Source organism: Gopherus flavomarginatus, chromosome 2, assembly GCF_025201925.1.
Source record: "Gopherus flavomarginatus isolate rGopFla2 chromosome 2, rGopFla2.mat.asm, whole genome shotgun sequence".
Taxonomy (NCBI): Eukaryota; Metazoa; Chordata; order Testudines; family Testudinidae; genus Gopherus; species Gopherus flavomarginatus.
Genome location: NC_066618.1, coordinates 244,545,030 through 244,561,287, shown reverse-complemented (window position 1 = coordinate 244,561,287; position 16,258 = coordinate 244,545,030). Strand labels below are relative to the sequence as shown.

The 16,258-nt window shown below is 44.5% G+C and overlaps 1 protein-coding gene across 1 annotated transcript in view; it reads left to right on the top strand.

Moving 5' to 3' along the window:
* The window catches only part of LOC127045199 (uncharacterized), a 226,611-nt gene extending 210,353 nt beyond the window's left edge, over positions 1–16,258 (top strand). Inside the window, exon 2 of the mRNA XM_050941039.1 lies at positions 16,226–16,258. The gene's annotated coding sequence lies outside the window, so the exon portion shown is untranslated. The remainder of the gene's footprint in view (positions 1–16,225) is intronic.

The window sequence follows — 16,258 nt, the reverse complement described above, 5'->3', positions numbered from 1 at the left end:
CTCCCCTAAAATGGGCCTGGGCTGTGGGGTACTCTTTGTGTAGATGTGAGTTTTATGTATGAGAAATAAGATAAGACTAATGCTCAATTTATATTTTTATGCAACTCTCCAGTCAGTGAAATATTAAGGTTTGTAAATAGATTATTAATATCCAATCTGAATCATGTGATGGGAAATTCAATGCACAAAAGCCACCATTCAGGGAGGTTAAGGTACAAAAGCCTCCCTCTTCACTTTGTTTTAGAGATGAAAAGTGAAACAAAGTAGAGAATAGCAAAGGGTTTTTTCCTTGTAAGTGACACTAAGCTAGAGAATTGTGCAAAGCCATAGTCTCATCACAAAGCACGATCATGCTACATCACAGATTCTTAAAATGCCCTAAACCTTATTTGGATCTGAGCATCTTCCAGTGTGAATTAATCACCATGACTGTTACATCTGCCATGTGTTGCTCATCTTCTTTCTGAGGGAGAACTGTAGGGGGGAGCGTATTGTTTTGTTATGGCAGGATTTAAAAAAAAAACCATGGACTCTCTAAGTGTTTATATTAGAGAAGCAAGGTCAAAAAAGTGCCAACTTGCTGTTCACCCCTTTTACAGATAAGTATAGCAAACATCCCTAGTACAGAACCTTAGGGCACCACACTGTTATCCTTTAGCTTTGTTGAAAGTCAACCACTCATTCCTAATTTTTGTTTTCTATCCCCCAGGCAGTTTCTACTTCATGGCTCTTCTCTGACCTCATGACTACTTAGTTACCTTAGTAGACTAGTGAAGGACTTCGACAAAGGATTTTTAAAGTCCAAACAAGTTATGTCAGCCAATTCCCTTTTACTAATACTTTGTTGACATGCTCAAGAGAAGTCTAGTAGCTTAGGCCCCAGTTCAGCAGAGCACGTAAGCATGTTTAAATCCCACTGAAGTACAAACTTACGTGCTTCTTTGAGTAGGGTCTTTAGAAAGGCATGATTTCCTTTTACAGAAGTTATGCTGATTTAGCCTTGTAATACAGTGTTCATCTAGTTTGTTTATAATTCTCTTTTTAATAATTGTTTCATTCAATTAACCCAGTAATTCTAACTGGCCAGGGTCACACCTAGCATCTGTAATCCTTTTGCCAGGTGGTTAACAAATAGCATTAAAACTAAGAAATACCTCTGTCTCCAGCCCCTTCCCCGCTTGCAAGCACATAGTCTTGTATGAAACAAAGGTATTACATGTTCTAACCATGATCCAAAACCCTCTTCACCAGATACTGTGACCTCATCTGCAGATAACACTCCTTAACTTTCAATGGGAGCTGATTTAGGATGAGGTTGTACAGCCTTCTCTAATGATGGGCAGGGCCCTGGCTCACATAAAGCAACACAGCAGAACCAGTGGATGGGGATGGCAGATTAGGAACTAATCAGGTTGGGATGTCAGCCATAGTCTTTCCCTTTTTCACTAAAACGGCTGGCATCTTTTCTAAAAATTCATCATTTGATGCAGCTGTAGGGTTGAATTTGAAAGGTAAGCAGTTTGCACAAGCCACCTTGCACCGCTATTTCATTTGTAACTTCGGAGGCTTCCGTTTCAACTAGCAGCACCCATAATGCTGCATAGGCATCATTCTCTCTCCTAAATACAAACTGCCATGATGGCAGCTGCTCAGACATTCCACGCAGTTTTGCTTGAGCCCTCATAGTATGCCTCAGATATCTCTGTTATTAAAAGCAATTTCTTGGAGACTATATGCATTTTGTGCACCAATCCTCCAACATATTTATTGCCATTTTGCAAATTATATTTTTCAAAAATGTGTTGCTTTCCCAAATTAATAGTTTACTCAGGATATACTTGCAGTGGGTACTAACCCAGACTATCTTGAACAAGCCCCCCAAATCTAAATCTTCTATCAGGAGTTTCTGGCAAAGGCCAGGTTCAATTAGCTCACAGTCCTTCTTAAAAGTTAGAAACACCCCTGGCCCCACTCAGAATTTCTGGGATCACTAGATACATTCCTGGGCACCCTTAATAGTCAATACTTCCCCACGTACAATAATGGAGTCTGTGTATGAAACAAGGAAAATTTGGGGGTGGAAAAGGGAACACAGCCTCAACTTGGGAAAACCCAGCAACAATCTATCTATATGAATGATAAATAAAACATTCCCCTGTGGTAACTTTATAGCATCCATTAATTTAGCTCTCCACCCACCAATAGGCAAGTGTCCCTTTACCACATCTCCCATGTCCATCCACTAAATCCCATTCATGGTTTGGTGTCCATAGGCATGGTGCAGTCCAAGAGTCCTGAAGCACAATCATGCAGGCCTCTCTGCACTCCTCTGGGAAGTGCTGCTTGGTCCTGTTCTGAGGCTCCACCATTTAACTCAGCTATAATGATTTTAGCTTTGTTTAGTGGCTGAGTTGGAAAGGTTCACCAGGCTTCATTCAGCTCTGCTACTGTCCTCTGTGTTGTCTCCCATCAAAAGCGCTCCCAACAGCACAGCATTCTCAGCACTGGGGAGCCAGTAGCATAAAATACCCTGCAGCATAGTCCTTGCTACCAGGGATACACTCCTCCCTATTTCCCCTCTTGGTTCAGTTCCACTACCCAAATAATTCTAACTTTGTGAAAAAGTTATGGTGACTCCTGAAGTGTCGCTGAAAGAATTCTGGGTAGAAAGGTTATGCAAATGAAGCTCTCTGTAGCCATACTTCCCCCTTTTCACCAACAGATGGGAGCAGCAAACTCCTTACCCTCCACAGAGTCTAGCTACAGAGTTTACACATCTTTTTTTAAACATAGATACAACATGGAGTGCCTATTAGGTATAGAAGCAGAAGAGATTGTCAAAGTCAGACTCAGGCAGGACTGGCACTAGAGTTTTTCGCACCCTAGGCGCACAGCCATTTCGCCGCCCCGCGCACCACTTCCGCGGCTCCGGTGGAGCTGCCGCAGCAGTGCCTGCGAGAGGTCCACCGGAGCCAAGCTGGACCAGCGGACCGTCTGCAGGCATGCCTGCAGCAGCTCCACCAGAGCCGCGGACCAACGGACCCTCCACAGGCACAACTGCGGCAGGTCCACCAGAGCTGCCTGCCACCCCCCCGGCAAAATGCCGCCCCCCGAAAATCCTGGCGCCCTAGGCGATTGCCTAGTTCGCCTCAATGGACGCGCCGGCCCTGGACTCAGGACTCACAATTTGTCAGACCACTCTGTTTATTAGCAAAGTTTCAGAGTAGCAACCGTGTTAGTCTGTATCTGAAAAAACAGGAGTACTTGTGGCACCTTAGAGACTAACACATTTATTTCACCATAAGCTTTCGTGGGCTACAGCTCACTTCTTCGGATGCATAGAATGGAACACACAGACAAGAGATATTTATACATATAGAGAACATGAAAAGGTGGAAGTATGCATACCAACAGGAAGAGTCTAATCAATTGAGATGAGCTATTGTCAGCAGAAGAAAAAAAACCTTTGAAGTGATAATTGAGATGACCCATAGAAGGTGTGAGGAGAACTTAACATAGGGAAATAGATTAAATTAGTGTAATGACCCAACCATTCCCAGTCTCTGTTTAAACCTAAGTTAATTGTATCTAATTTGCATATTAATTTGAATTCAGCAGTCTCTCTTTGGAGTCTGTTTTTGAAGTTTTTTTGTTGCAAAATTGCCACCTTCAAGTCTGTCATTGAGTGGTTAGAGAGGTTGAAGTGTTCTCCCACTGGTTTTTGAATGTTATGATTCCTGATGTCAGATTTGTGTCCATTTACTCTTTTGCGTAGAGACTGTCTGGTTTGGCCAATGTACATGGCAGAGGGGCATTTCTTTAATTCATTCTACTTCTACAATATAACTCATTCTACTTTCACAAGATCCAGTTTCAGGGGGCTTCCTCAATGCACAGAACTTTGGGCATAACCTGGCCCCTAGGTAACTGCCTCACTCTGCAAATTCTTATTGCCACATATGACTGGATTACCTGGGTATGAGGTGCTCTGTTCCTCAGTTTCCCCTCTTCCAGCACCAGACTTCAGACTCCCATTCTTCGATGGGCTAGTTTCAGGCCAACTAAAAATAGACTACCATATAGGCAACTCCCTTTCCAGGGCAAGGAAATGTCCAACTAAATATTTTCAACTCTTCAGCCCCAGCTAGGGATTCACAGGTTTTATTTCTCCTCCACACTTCCCAGTCATCAAGGTTTCACAGTCCAATAAATCCCTTAACTCAGGGATTCCCAATTACTCTTGTATCTGACCTTCCAGCACCAATTTTTTCTCAGCTCCCTCTGAGCTGGGAAATTTTTCCAGTCCCACTCCAGGCCCCAGGCCTCTCTGAAAAATTTCCCAGCCCTTTGCAAGCCCTTTTTGGCCATTTTTTAGCCTTTCTGCCTAGCCCACTGCAGAGAATCTCCTAACAGTTCTTTACGATTACCCATCTGTCTTCACTGCAGCAGATTTTACCTCCTTTCTACCGAGGTATCCCTTATTATCTAGGTGCCATGGCAGACTCCCTCTTACAGGAAGCATGGTGTCAGCTGTACTATCATGTGATGCTTTATCACCTCACCCAGGCAACAATCCAGACTTAAACCTGGGAGGTGGATAATTAGGCATAGGATATTTCCTGATGCCAACTCCGTTAATGGGCCAGTCCACACTATGACTCAGAGAAATATGGTTTTAAAAATGCAAGGGCCCAGCTTATTTAAGACTCAGAATAAAAATCAGCGGCGGAAAAGGATGGATACTTCCAGTAAAAATATCAACATGGGCAATGGAAAAGTAAACCAACTAGTGGACTGTTTTCTATTGTTGTTTTTTTTAAATCCCACAAGCCTTCACAATGTGCCTTTAAATCACTTCCATGTTGCTTTGTTAAACCACCTTTAAGGCATTTTTGGTTTTAGTAAATCATTGTGAAGGACACTATTTTTTTTTCCTGTTACTCTTTCGTTACTAGCATGAGCCAGGGCATTTGAATGTGCAACCCACTGAGGAGCATTGTTTCCAGAATAGACTGTGCTAGGTCCTGATTTCTGCTTATTTGCACTGGTGCCCTGCAGCATCTCTTTGTTCTGTCACTTGAAAAGACCAACTACAGTGCTCTATTTACCTGTTCACTTCAGCACAGCAAATTCAATCAGCTGAACTCATTTTGGAGTCACTAGCTTCTGGTTAGTAGGCCTGATAATTATGCAGAAGACTGCATGGGGTTGTAATCCCTGACATGGAGGATAAAATTACATTTCTCCTGGCAAGTGGCTGAAGCTCAATTAATACACTAATAATCTGAAACCAGATTGAACATAGCACCCTACAACATTCTGTTGGAAATAATCTTGCATTTGCAAAAGGATCTATCTGCTTAGCTAGGTAGCTTTAGGTCTGTTTTAACCTATGCCTGAGAACTGACTCTGCACACAATAGCCCTAGGATCAGGGGAGTGCTTGGGTGAGTACCTTTGTATTCCCTCCCACCAGCTTGCACTAGCTACACTAGAGGATCTGGCCCACATGGATACCTATACCAATGCTTAGCCTCCCAGTTGTTTAAGTCTAATGCACTAGAAATATAGAATCATATAGATATCTTGACTTTAGTAAAGCTATTGATACTGTCTTACATGACCTTCTCATAAACATACTAGGGAAATACAACCTAGATGGAGCTATTATAAGGTGAGGGAATAACTGTTGGAAAGCCATTCCCAGAGAGTAGGGGTCACATGTCAGGGGGTCACAGTCAAGCTGGAATAGCATATCAAGTGGGGTACTGCAGGGATCAGTTCTGGGTCTAGCCCTGTTTAATATCTTCAGTGATTTAGATAATGGCACAAAGAGTATACTTACAAAGTTAGTGGATGATACCAAGCTGGGAGGGGTTGCAAGTGCTTTGGCGGATAGGATTATAATTCAAAATGATCTGAACAATCTGGAGAAATGGTCTGAAGTAAATAGGATGAAATTCAATAATGACAAATGTAAAATACTCCACTTAGGAAGGAACAATCATTTGCACACATACAAAACGGGAAATGACTGCCTAGAAAGGAGTACTGGGAAAAGGGATCTGGGGTCATAGTGGATCACAAGCTAAATATGAGTCAATAGTGTAACACTGTTGCAAAAAAAGCATGCATCATTCTGGGAGGTATTAGGAGTGTTGTAAGCAAGACATGAGAAGTAATTCTTCCACTCTACTCCATGCTGATGAGGTCTTAACTGAAGTATTGTGTCCATTTCTGGGTATATATTTATATATACCCCAGAACTGGTTATATATGTGTATGTATGTGTGTGTACACACACACATATACCTATTATATACCTAGAATGTAGACTATGTGTTAATAGCACTTGATAAATATTAGATGTGATGTGGAATCAAGGAAAGGAAAAGGAAAAAGAAAAACTTTTCCATTTTTTTTCTGGAAAATGATACATGTCATTACTACTATAAAGATTTCAACTTACCCTTTCCAATGATTTATAAACTGCCACTGTATGAACCTTTTTTTGTCCATCTACAAACTATAGACACTATATACAAATGATAGACACTTTTATGACAGTCTCATGAAGTAAGTTATATTTTCCATTAGAACTCATGCCATTAAATTCTTATCCATTCTTGGTTCTTTTGTTGTTGTTTTTTTTGTCAGTACGAACTCTCTCTTTACTTTGCCACTATTAATTAATATTTTCCTTAGTTTGTCCCTCATACACTTTTAAAGTAAATGCAGAGCTTGTGAATGTTGGCAGCTCCTGAGAACAAAGCACTTATCCACAAAACAGGTATAGTAAAAGTAGTGGCAGTGCGAAATTCTCATTAGTGTGGCCTGTTTTGAGAGGGACTATGCCTAAGGTCTGAGGGCATAGTTCAGTCTTCATTCAGTCCTTGTCCTCACTGAGAGGATGTCAGATCAATGCCAGTTTGAGATGGGTATATGATGGCTATTCACTAAGAACTGAACTGACAGCATTTCACATAAGAAAAAAAAAAAGAAAGAAACAAAAAGACCTCTGACCACCACTAACCAGTTCTATATTTGAAATGGTGAATGATGACCTGGGGATGAAAGGCTCTATATGCTATTGCCAGTCACCCAAGTCACATAGCTAGAGTTTCTCACATTTGTGATATATCAATAAACATAGAGACAGTGACTGCATCAAAACTATCTTTCATATTTTCCCAATATTCTGTATTTCTAGCTGTCATTACGCATGGATACCTTGTTATCAAAATATTCCATCTTGTAACCTACATCAATTAGAGCATCAAGACATAGCCTTACTATTTTACTTTATAAGCTGTATATTTAGTATTTGGTTTTCTTCCAATACATTTTAAGTTTGGATATGTATATATCTTGAACAAAACTGAGTATATATTAAGGAAACATCAAAGGGCTAAATTCTGAAGCAACAGGTAAGGAGTCATGGTTATAGTAGTGAAAATATTACCAGCATAGCAAGGCAGGATGGCTCAGAGTGGACAAATACAATGCATGGACGTTGTTAATGCTGTTTTTTGTCTGTTTGTTTATTCTGAAAAGAGAACAATTTATGCATGGATTCTTCTACAGTGTAGTCACTGCAACTGATGGTAATGTGAGGTCCATTGATCCAGCCCAATAAAGAAATCAATGGGATTATTCATGTTCTTAAATTTAAACATGTGCTTTAAGTGCTCTATTGGATCAGAGTCAGAGTGCTCAACACTTGGCAGGATATGAGACCCAAATGTGTTAGTCAGCATGAGAGTAGCTCCAACTTATACCCAATAGGCCTATTTCCTTTGGAATGTGTTGTTCACCCTACACATTACCTGGACATAACTCCTAATGCACTTCTGTGAACTATGCAGTGATCCATCCTTTACTGTACATGCAGGGATAAAAGAGCCCTTACCTCTTTCCTCCTCTCTTGCTTATGACATTGCAGAATTTAATATAACCTCACATGAGTTGTTATATCTTTCCATAGCAGTTTTTCTCCCCAAAATACTTTTCTCTCTCTCTCTCTCTCTCTCTCTCTCTCTCTCTCATGTAAATCAATATCTAATTTGTAAATGAGATGCATCTATGGGAAAGTTGCATAGTGGGTGCTGGGCTCCACAAACTGCTGAGTTCTTCAGCTAAGGAGAAAGTGAACCTATTTAGGCGATTGTGAGGGTGAATTAGCCACTCACTAGCAATAATAGAATGGCAGAGCAGACATTTCACTCCTACTATGTATTCTCCTTCCTTTCAGCCAGACTTCACTTAGTCCAATTGCCACATAGGACAGCAAGGGGACTCACTGAGCATTCTCATTTGAATCCCTGAACATCTTAAACTAAAGAATATTAAAGGAACTTGACATTCTATTTTAAAGGTCAACAAATAACTGTCAAAGGAGCATGCAGCAAACTATATTGGAGACAGGGCACAGCATTGTCTCTTGCTCCTGTTGTAGTGTAACTCTATGTGCCATGAAATAATGGAGTTTAAAGTGGTGCATTGCTTTGTGTATACTGTGGATTAACCTGTAATACACATTGCACCAAAATAAACCTTTACACAACTTCAGACAAGAATGGTGATGGGTTGTAGTTATACTTGTTTGCCTTCTAAACGATACCATTACTACAGTGTTTCCATTCCATTTTACCTTGACATAATCCAATATTACCTTCATAAATTAAAACAATAGGCCATGTGATAATAAAATTGCATGGTACTACTGGATTAAATCTCTACTTAATAATGTGATTTTATAGGGTCAGATGTTGATTTACATCAGCTGAGAATGTGACCCACAGACAATATTTTTGATCAATATTTTAGCAGATACATTTATAAATTCAATGAACCTACAAGAGATATAGGTTAATTAATTTATTTCTAGTTTTAAAACAAATAGTTCTCTAGAAAGACTGTGATAATTATCTGCTTGCAAAGATGAATTATACATATGGTAAAATCCCACTACCCCAGTCAAACCTGAGTCCACGGTCTTTGCACTAGGGAGGTGATGCAAGTCCTTGCAACACAAGGACCCATCTGGTAGCTGCTACCATGCTCCCAAACCTGCAATAATCCCTGTAACCAGTGTTCAGCGGCAAGTATCAGCAATTACAGGTAAAGCTGTATAGTTGTATATCCACTGCCCTCCTCTCTTCCTTTACCCTGATGAACTTTCCAGCTATTGTAACCAATCCTGTCTTGCCCTAGCAGGCCCTGAGCTTCAGCCTGTGTGAGCAGTGGTGCAAGAATTGGTAGCTCATACTCAGGGGTCACAAAATAAACAGACCCTTTTACTCTCAGTCTGGCAGAGATAAGGTAAGACATAGGTTAGAGAGAATACAGGGTAATTCCATTAAAGATGTTACACTAAACAACATTAAAAATAGCAAATGACATTTTTAGGACATAACAACAATAGTTATGAAAGCTGGAAACTTACCTATTTTAAAATATGAAAGTTGAGATTCTCACATAATCACATGACTCCAGAAAGTGGAGCTTTAAGAAAAACATCACAAGAGTCACAATAAAATCACAAGAGTTGGCATCAGGTCTGCAACAGTCCCTTGGGTGAAGCTTCGCTCCTTGGACTCCACAAACCTTGTTGAGCACCCACCTGGCCTCTGAACATTCCCCACATGGGCCTCCCATCCCAGGTCTGATGCGTTGGACGCCAGTTCCAGTGACGGGGCCATGCCCCTGAACAGGACCCCTTGGACCATGTTTCTCGGGGAGGACCACCACCGTAGGGAGGTGATCACTGGCTCAGGCACTGTGAGGACTTTGTCCATCCTCTCTGTGGCCTGGGAGAACTCCAAGGCCAACCAGAGCTGGATAGCTTTCATCCTGAGTCTGGTGTGATGCACTACATATGTGCACGCCAAAATGTGACCCAAGAGCTGAAGCAACACTCTGGCTGTTGTCACCGGAAACCTTGTGACCATGTCAATGAACCCCTTCAGGGTCTCAAACCTGACCGGTAAGAGGGAGGCTCTGGCTGATGAGGTGTCCAGGACCACCCCGATAAACTCTATGCATTATACTGAGACTAATGTGGACTTTGTGTTGTTTACCAACAGGCCCAAAGTGGTGCATGTGGACAGAAGGAGCGTCACGTGATCCCGCACCTGTGACCAGGAGCTGCTCTTGACCAACCAGTTGTTCGGATAGGGGAAGATCTGGAACCCCTGATGCCTGAGGTAGACTGCCATCACCGACATACATTTCGTGAATACCCTGGGGGCAATGGACAGGCCAAATGGAAGGACTGTAAATTGGTAGCGTTCCTGTCCCACCATGAAATGGAGAAAGCATCTGTGCCCCTTGAATATATGAAGGTGAAAGTACGTGTACTGCAGATCAAGGGTGTACCAGTCCCTGGGATTCAGGGAGGAGATGATGGAGGCCAGGGAGACTATGCAGAACTTGAGCTTCACCATGTACTTGTTCAGGCATCGTAGGTCCAAGATGGGCCTGAGCCCCCCATTGGCTTTCGGGATAAGGAAATAGCAGAAGTAGTACCCCTTGCCTTTGAACTCTCCGGTATGGCTTCCACTGCTCCTAGGCCCAGGAGCTGCCCCACCTCCTGCTCGAGCAGAGCCTCATGCAAGGAGTCCCCCAGGAGGGATGGGGGCAGGGGTGGTTGGGCGGGGAGGAAGTAAACTGGAGGGTGTAGCTCTGGGAGATGATGTTGAGGACCCATCAGTCTGAGGACAGCCGCGACCACTCTGGAAGGAAGATTGGAGAAGGGAAGCCTTATTGAGGGTGGATCCCTGATGAGAACTGGCAGGGTGCCCCCGGGCGTCCCATCAAAACTGCCTTTTCCCCACTTGCTGGCCCTTGGAGGACTCAGGCTAGGGGGCAGGCTGAGACTGCCTCTGTGGGCACCTGTTATAGTCCCATGACTTCTTATAAGTGGTCACGTATTTTGAATTGGTGGCCTGAGCAGGAGTCTGCTGTGGCTTGAACATAGAGACCCAGAGTCTGGAGAGTCATGTGGGAGTCTTTCATGCCATGCAGCTTTGTTCTGCAAACAGAGCTTTGCTGTCAAATGGGAGGTCCTGCAGGGAGGTCTGCACCTCGCTGGACAGCCCAGAGAGCAGGAGCCATGGCGCCCTTCTCATGGACACTGCGGAGGCCATGGACCACACGGCCATGTCTGCTGCATCTGAAGCTGCCTGCAGGGTTGCCCTGGCAGCCTCTGTGCCCTCCTTCACCAGTGCTTTGAACTCCTTCGTGTCACACTCCTGAAGGGAGTTCTCAAACTTGGGCACGGAGTCTCACAGATTGAACTGATACCGGCCCAGGAGAGCCTGGTGGTTCACCACCAGTAACTGGAAGCTCGAGGACAAATACATTTTACTCCAAATGAGTCCAGCCTCCTTGAATCTTTATTTTTTGGGGTAGGGGCTGGTTGGCCCTGCCATTCCCTGTGGTTGACCAATTCAACCACCAGGGAGTTCAGAGCAGGGTGTGTGTATAAGTATTCATGCCTCTTGAGAGGTACAAAAATACTTCTGTTCTACGCTCCTAGAGATGGGGGCAAATGAGGCTGGGATTTTCCACAGGGCATTTGAAATTTTCGTCACCCCTTCATGGAGAGGCAAGGCCACCCTCCCGGTGCCGTGGAGGACAGTACATTCAACAGGGAGCCTGAGGGCTCCTCCAGCCTCTCTGCTTGGAGGTGGAGGCTTGATGCCACCCTTGTAAAGAGTTCTTAGTGGGCCCTAAAGTCCTCCTGTGGGACAGAGGGAGGAGGGACTGTAATTGCCTCATCCTGGGAGGGTGAGCAGGCCAGTGTGGTACTTTGTGTGTCCACTGGCACCAGAGTGTCCACCACCTGGTCGGTCTCTGGGCACGGTGCTGAGGATGTACATCCCACTGACTCCTTCCTTGGAGGTCTGGAGAAGGAGGCCAATGGTCCTTCTGAGGCTCCGGCCACTGAGTGAGCCTGGCACCAGCAGGGCCAGCTGTTCAGCCAGGTTGGCCTGGCCCATCGATGAATGACTACAAAGGAAGGCTTGGCTGACATATAACGAGCGGCTGTTCCTGGATCAGGAGGAGTGGTGGCACTGGAAGCGATGCCAACCATGGGACCTTGATCCTGACGTGGAGCACTGGTACCATCGGTAACAGCTGCTCTGTGGTCGGCTCCAGCAGGTAGACCTGCACTGGCGAGACGCTGGTGATTGATGCCCAAGGCTGCAGAGGCGGTCCATGGCAGGGTCCTGGAGTGGGACAATGAATGGGAATGATGTCATAGTTCGTGCCGTGACCAGCTGTGATAGCCACTCCAAGATGAGGACCTTTGGTGTCGTCTGCCTCAGTCCTGTTGGGGTTCGCTCCTCAAGGCTCAGCGGTGCAGAGTCTCAGTCAGACAGAATGCAATCAGATAGCCTGGTGGGCATCGAGGGTGATCCACGTGGACTTTGCCCTGGACAACGAATGGCATCGGGAAGATTTCCTCGACTGAGACTGGTATCAAGGCAGGGGTGACTGCAGAGATCCCACTGGTGGGTTGCCTCTGGAGTGCAGGGCCGACATCAGCAGTGCTCCTGGTACCGTCATGGACGTAATATCCCGGGGCGCCTGCAGGGCCTCTGGTGTGGAGGGCATCCGGGGAGGCCTGCCGAATGGGCCAGGCTACTCTGCTCAACTTGAGTCAGAGGCCTAGAGGCCGGTGGGGATCGAAGATTGCCCAACATGGGTCTAGCCTCTGTCCCGGGTTTACACTGGTGCCACGGCAAAGAAGGCCTTTTCCTAGCCTTCTTGGCAAGCCTAATGGACGGGAAGCAGTGCTGACTAGTCGATGGCGTCGAAGGGTCACTGCACACCGCCACTGCAGTGCCCGGTGCCAACTCGGAGCGGCACGCCGGAGCTGGGGTGAGCGTCAACTCCATCAGAATAGCGCAGAGCCTCAAATGCCTTTCTCTCTTGGTCTGAGGCTTAAAAGACTTGCAAATCTTGCAGCAATCACTGAGATGGGTTCCCCCAACAGCATAATCAGTCCACATGCAGATCACTCACTGGCATACATCACCTACAAGTGTCGCACGACTTAAAACCTGGCGCACAGGGCATGCTCCGGCCCGGGTGCTCTAGCTAAACTAAACTAACTAAACTACTAACTAACTACAGGTACCATACACTGAACTAACAAGTGGTTTCGGGGACAAGCTACAGCAAAGCTGGAGCAGAGCAGTTCCCAAGCACTTTCACTGGTGGCAAGAAGGAACTGAGAGTGGGGGAAGCGCACAGCACCCCTTACACTGTGCCATGGAGGCACCAATTCAGGGGTCGCTAGGGCGCTCCCCTATGGGTACTGCTAGGAGGCAGGGCCAGAGCTACCATTTAGGCAGCCTAGGCAATCACCTAGGGCTCCAGAATAATTGGTGGGTGCAGTTCTGCCAGACGGGGCGGCAAGCGGCTCCAGTGGAGCTGCTGCAGTAGTGCCTGCGGAGGGTCCGCTGGTCCCACGGCTCCGGTGGAGCTGCCGCAGTCGTGCCTGCGGACGGTCGGCTGCTTGCGCGGCTCCGGTGGACCTCCCGCAGGCACGACTGCAGCAGCTCCACCGGAGCCGTGGAGCACCGGACCCTCCGCAGGCACCACTGCGGCAGCTCCACCGGAGCAGCAGGACCAGCGCGCGGGGCTGCGAAATTGCCGTCCGTCTAGGGCGCTCAAACCCCTAGCGCCGGTCCTGCTAGGAGGAAAACTTCTGGCACTGGTGCACATGGCGAGCACACACACCTATTGTGGAATACACATGAGCAATCACCCGAAGAAGAAATGGAGTATCTGGCTCAATTTATTTAGTCATATCATGAAATTTAACCAAGATGCAAAAAAGGGGGTTTAACAGGGAACCCAGATTATGAAGTAGTTAAATTATAATTTTGCTACTGAGATAAAATATAGATCATTAATTTGCATATTGCAAGAGAAAAATCTGCTCGAAAGTACAGTATATAAATTAAGCATATAAGTATGGTTTATTTTATAGTACATTTGTCTGCATATTTTAGATTACTGTTCTTTATATTGCATTTCAGATCAAGACTAATTTCATTACAAAAATTTTAATAGGACAATGAAACATTCTATATGGCAATTCTTTATAGACTATTTCTATTGCTATCCACTCCACTTTTTGGAAACCACAGCAATTTAGTCTCTAACCCTGGTAATCTTAAGTATATCTTAGAATAGATGAGGTTGGAAATATATTGAATAAACTCTGTTGGAAAAACAGCCATTGCCTCTTAATGCAAAATCTCTATGTTCAGATTATTTAAATTACAAAAAGGCAGGCATCAGAAAAATGGAATTCTTTGTTGGACAGTCATTTCCATGAAAATTCATTCAATTGTGAAAGGGGTCAACGAAATAGAAAGGAAGAAAAACTGCATGCTGTTAAAATATTAGCATAGGCTGCATCATTCTAGTCATGCAACAAGATGCATGGGCTAAATTAAAGAAATGCTTTGAAATGTTCTAAAAGCTGAAGGCTTTCTATATATTTAGAAAAATTTCTAGCTGGATTTCAGTTATAACCCTTTTCTTTTTAGTTATGTTATTCAAACAAGAAAAAAAAGTGGTCATTATAATGGAAGACAACAGTATTCTGCAACATTAAATAAAAAAGTACTTAACTATTGCTAATATTGTTTTTTGGTTCGATAGGTCAGCATAATGGTGCCAGCCTTAGGGCTTGTCTTCGCTGCAAAGATAAGTTGTGTTGCCCCTAAATTGAGTCCCATCCGCACACAAAAACTCTCAGCTGGCGCATGCTGCTGCTTTTAACTTGGGTTGGTTGTCCTGCCAGAGGTATAGGCTAAAGTTGGGGCAAACACAGCTCATTCGATGCTGACATGACCACTCTGCAGTGTGGACTGAGGCTAACTCCACTTGGGCGCCTCTAGTCCTCCAACATCTTTCCACAATTGCCCGTGTGCCCAGAAAGGATAGTCAAGCGCTCCCGCCATCACTGGGAAAGAATTCAAAGAAAGGCTCAGCTTAATGCAGCACAAAGAAATATGAGATGTACTTCCCAAAAGTTACAATGCCACACAAGTGAATGGAGTGCCAGTGTGGACACAGCAGCTTGGGTGTGATTTTGCAGGGTGGCTCCTCTCACCTGAGCTAGGCTAACTCAAGAGGAGTAACTCAAGTGTACAAAACTCTACTTAACTCTGCAGTGAAGACATATCCTGAGAGAGAAAATTTCACCCACATGACCCTGCTTAAATGATGTAAACCCAAAGGGATGTCAAAAATGAGAAGGTCTAGGCTTTCTTCTTTAACTGTCAGAACACAGCTGGAAACTGGCCCAAGCTTAAACCAGAAGAAACAGTACTGATAAAAGTGGGTGAGGAAAAATATAGTAGAACACCAGTTGTTGTAAGTGGATGTAGTGCACCTCTACACGTAATTGTAGAATCATAGGCTGAAAGGGACCTCAGGAGGTCATTAAGTCCAGCCTCCTGCACTGAGGCAGCACCAAGAAAATCTAGACCATCCCTGACATGTGTTTGTTTAACCTGTTCTTAAAAACCTCCAAAGACAGGGATTCCACAACCTTCTTTGGAAGCCTATTCCAAAATTTTACTATCACTATAGTTAGAAAGTATCAGAGGGGTAGCCGTGTTAGTCTGGATCTGTAAAAGCATCAAAGAATCCTGTGGCACCTTATAGACTAACAGACGTTTTGGAGCATGAGCTTTTGTATATACGCCATCATATGCCAGCAATGCCCCTCTGCTATGTACATCGGCCAAACTGGACAGTCGCTACGGAAAAGGATAAATGGACACAAATCAGATATTAGGAATGGCAATATACAAAAACCTGTAGGAGAACACTTCAGCCTCCCTGGCCACACTATAGCAGATCTTAAGGTGGCCATCCTGCAGCAAAAAAACTTCAGGACCAGACTTCAAAGAGAAACTGCTGAGCTTCAGTTCATCTGCAAATTTGACACCATCAGCTCAGGATTAAACAAAGACTGAGAATGGCTTGCCAATTACAAAACCAGTTTCTCCTCCCTTGGTTTTCACACCTCAACTGCTAGAACAGGGCCTCATCCTCCCTGATTGAACTACCTCATTATCTCTAGCTTGCCTGCATATATATACCTGCCCCTGGAAATTTCCACTACATGCATCTGATGAAGTGGGTATTCACCCATGAAAGCTCATGCTCCAAAACGTCTGTTAGTCTATAAGGTGCCACAGGATTCTTTGCTGCTTTTATAGTTA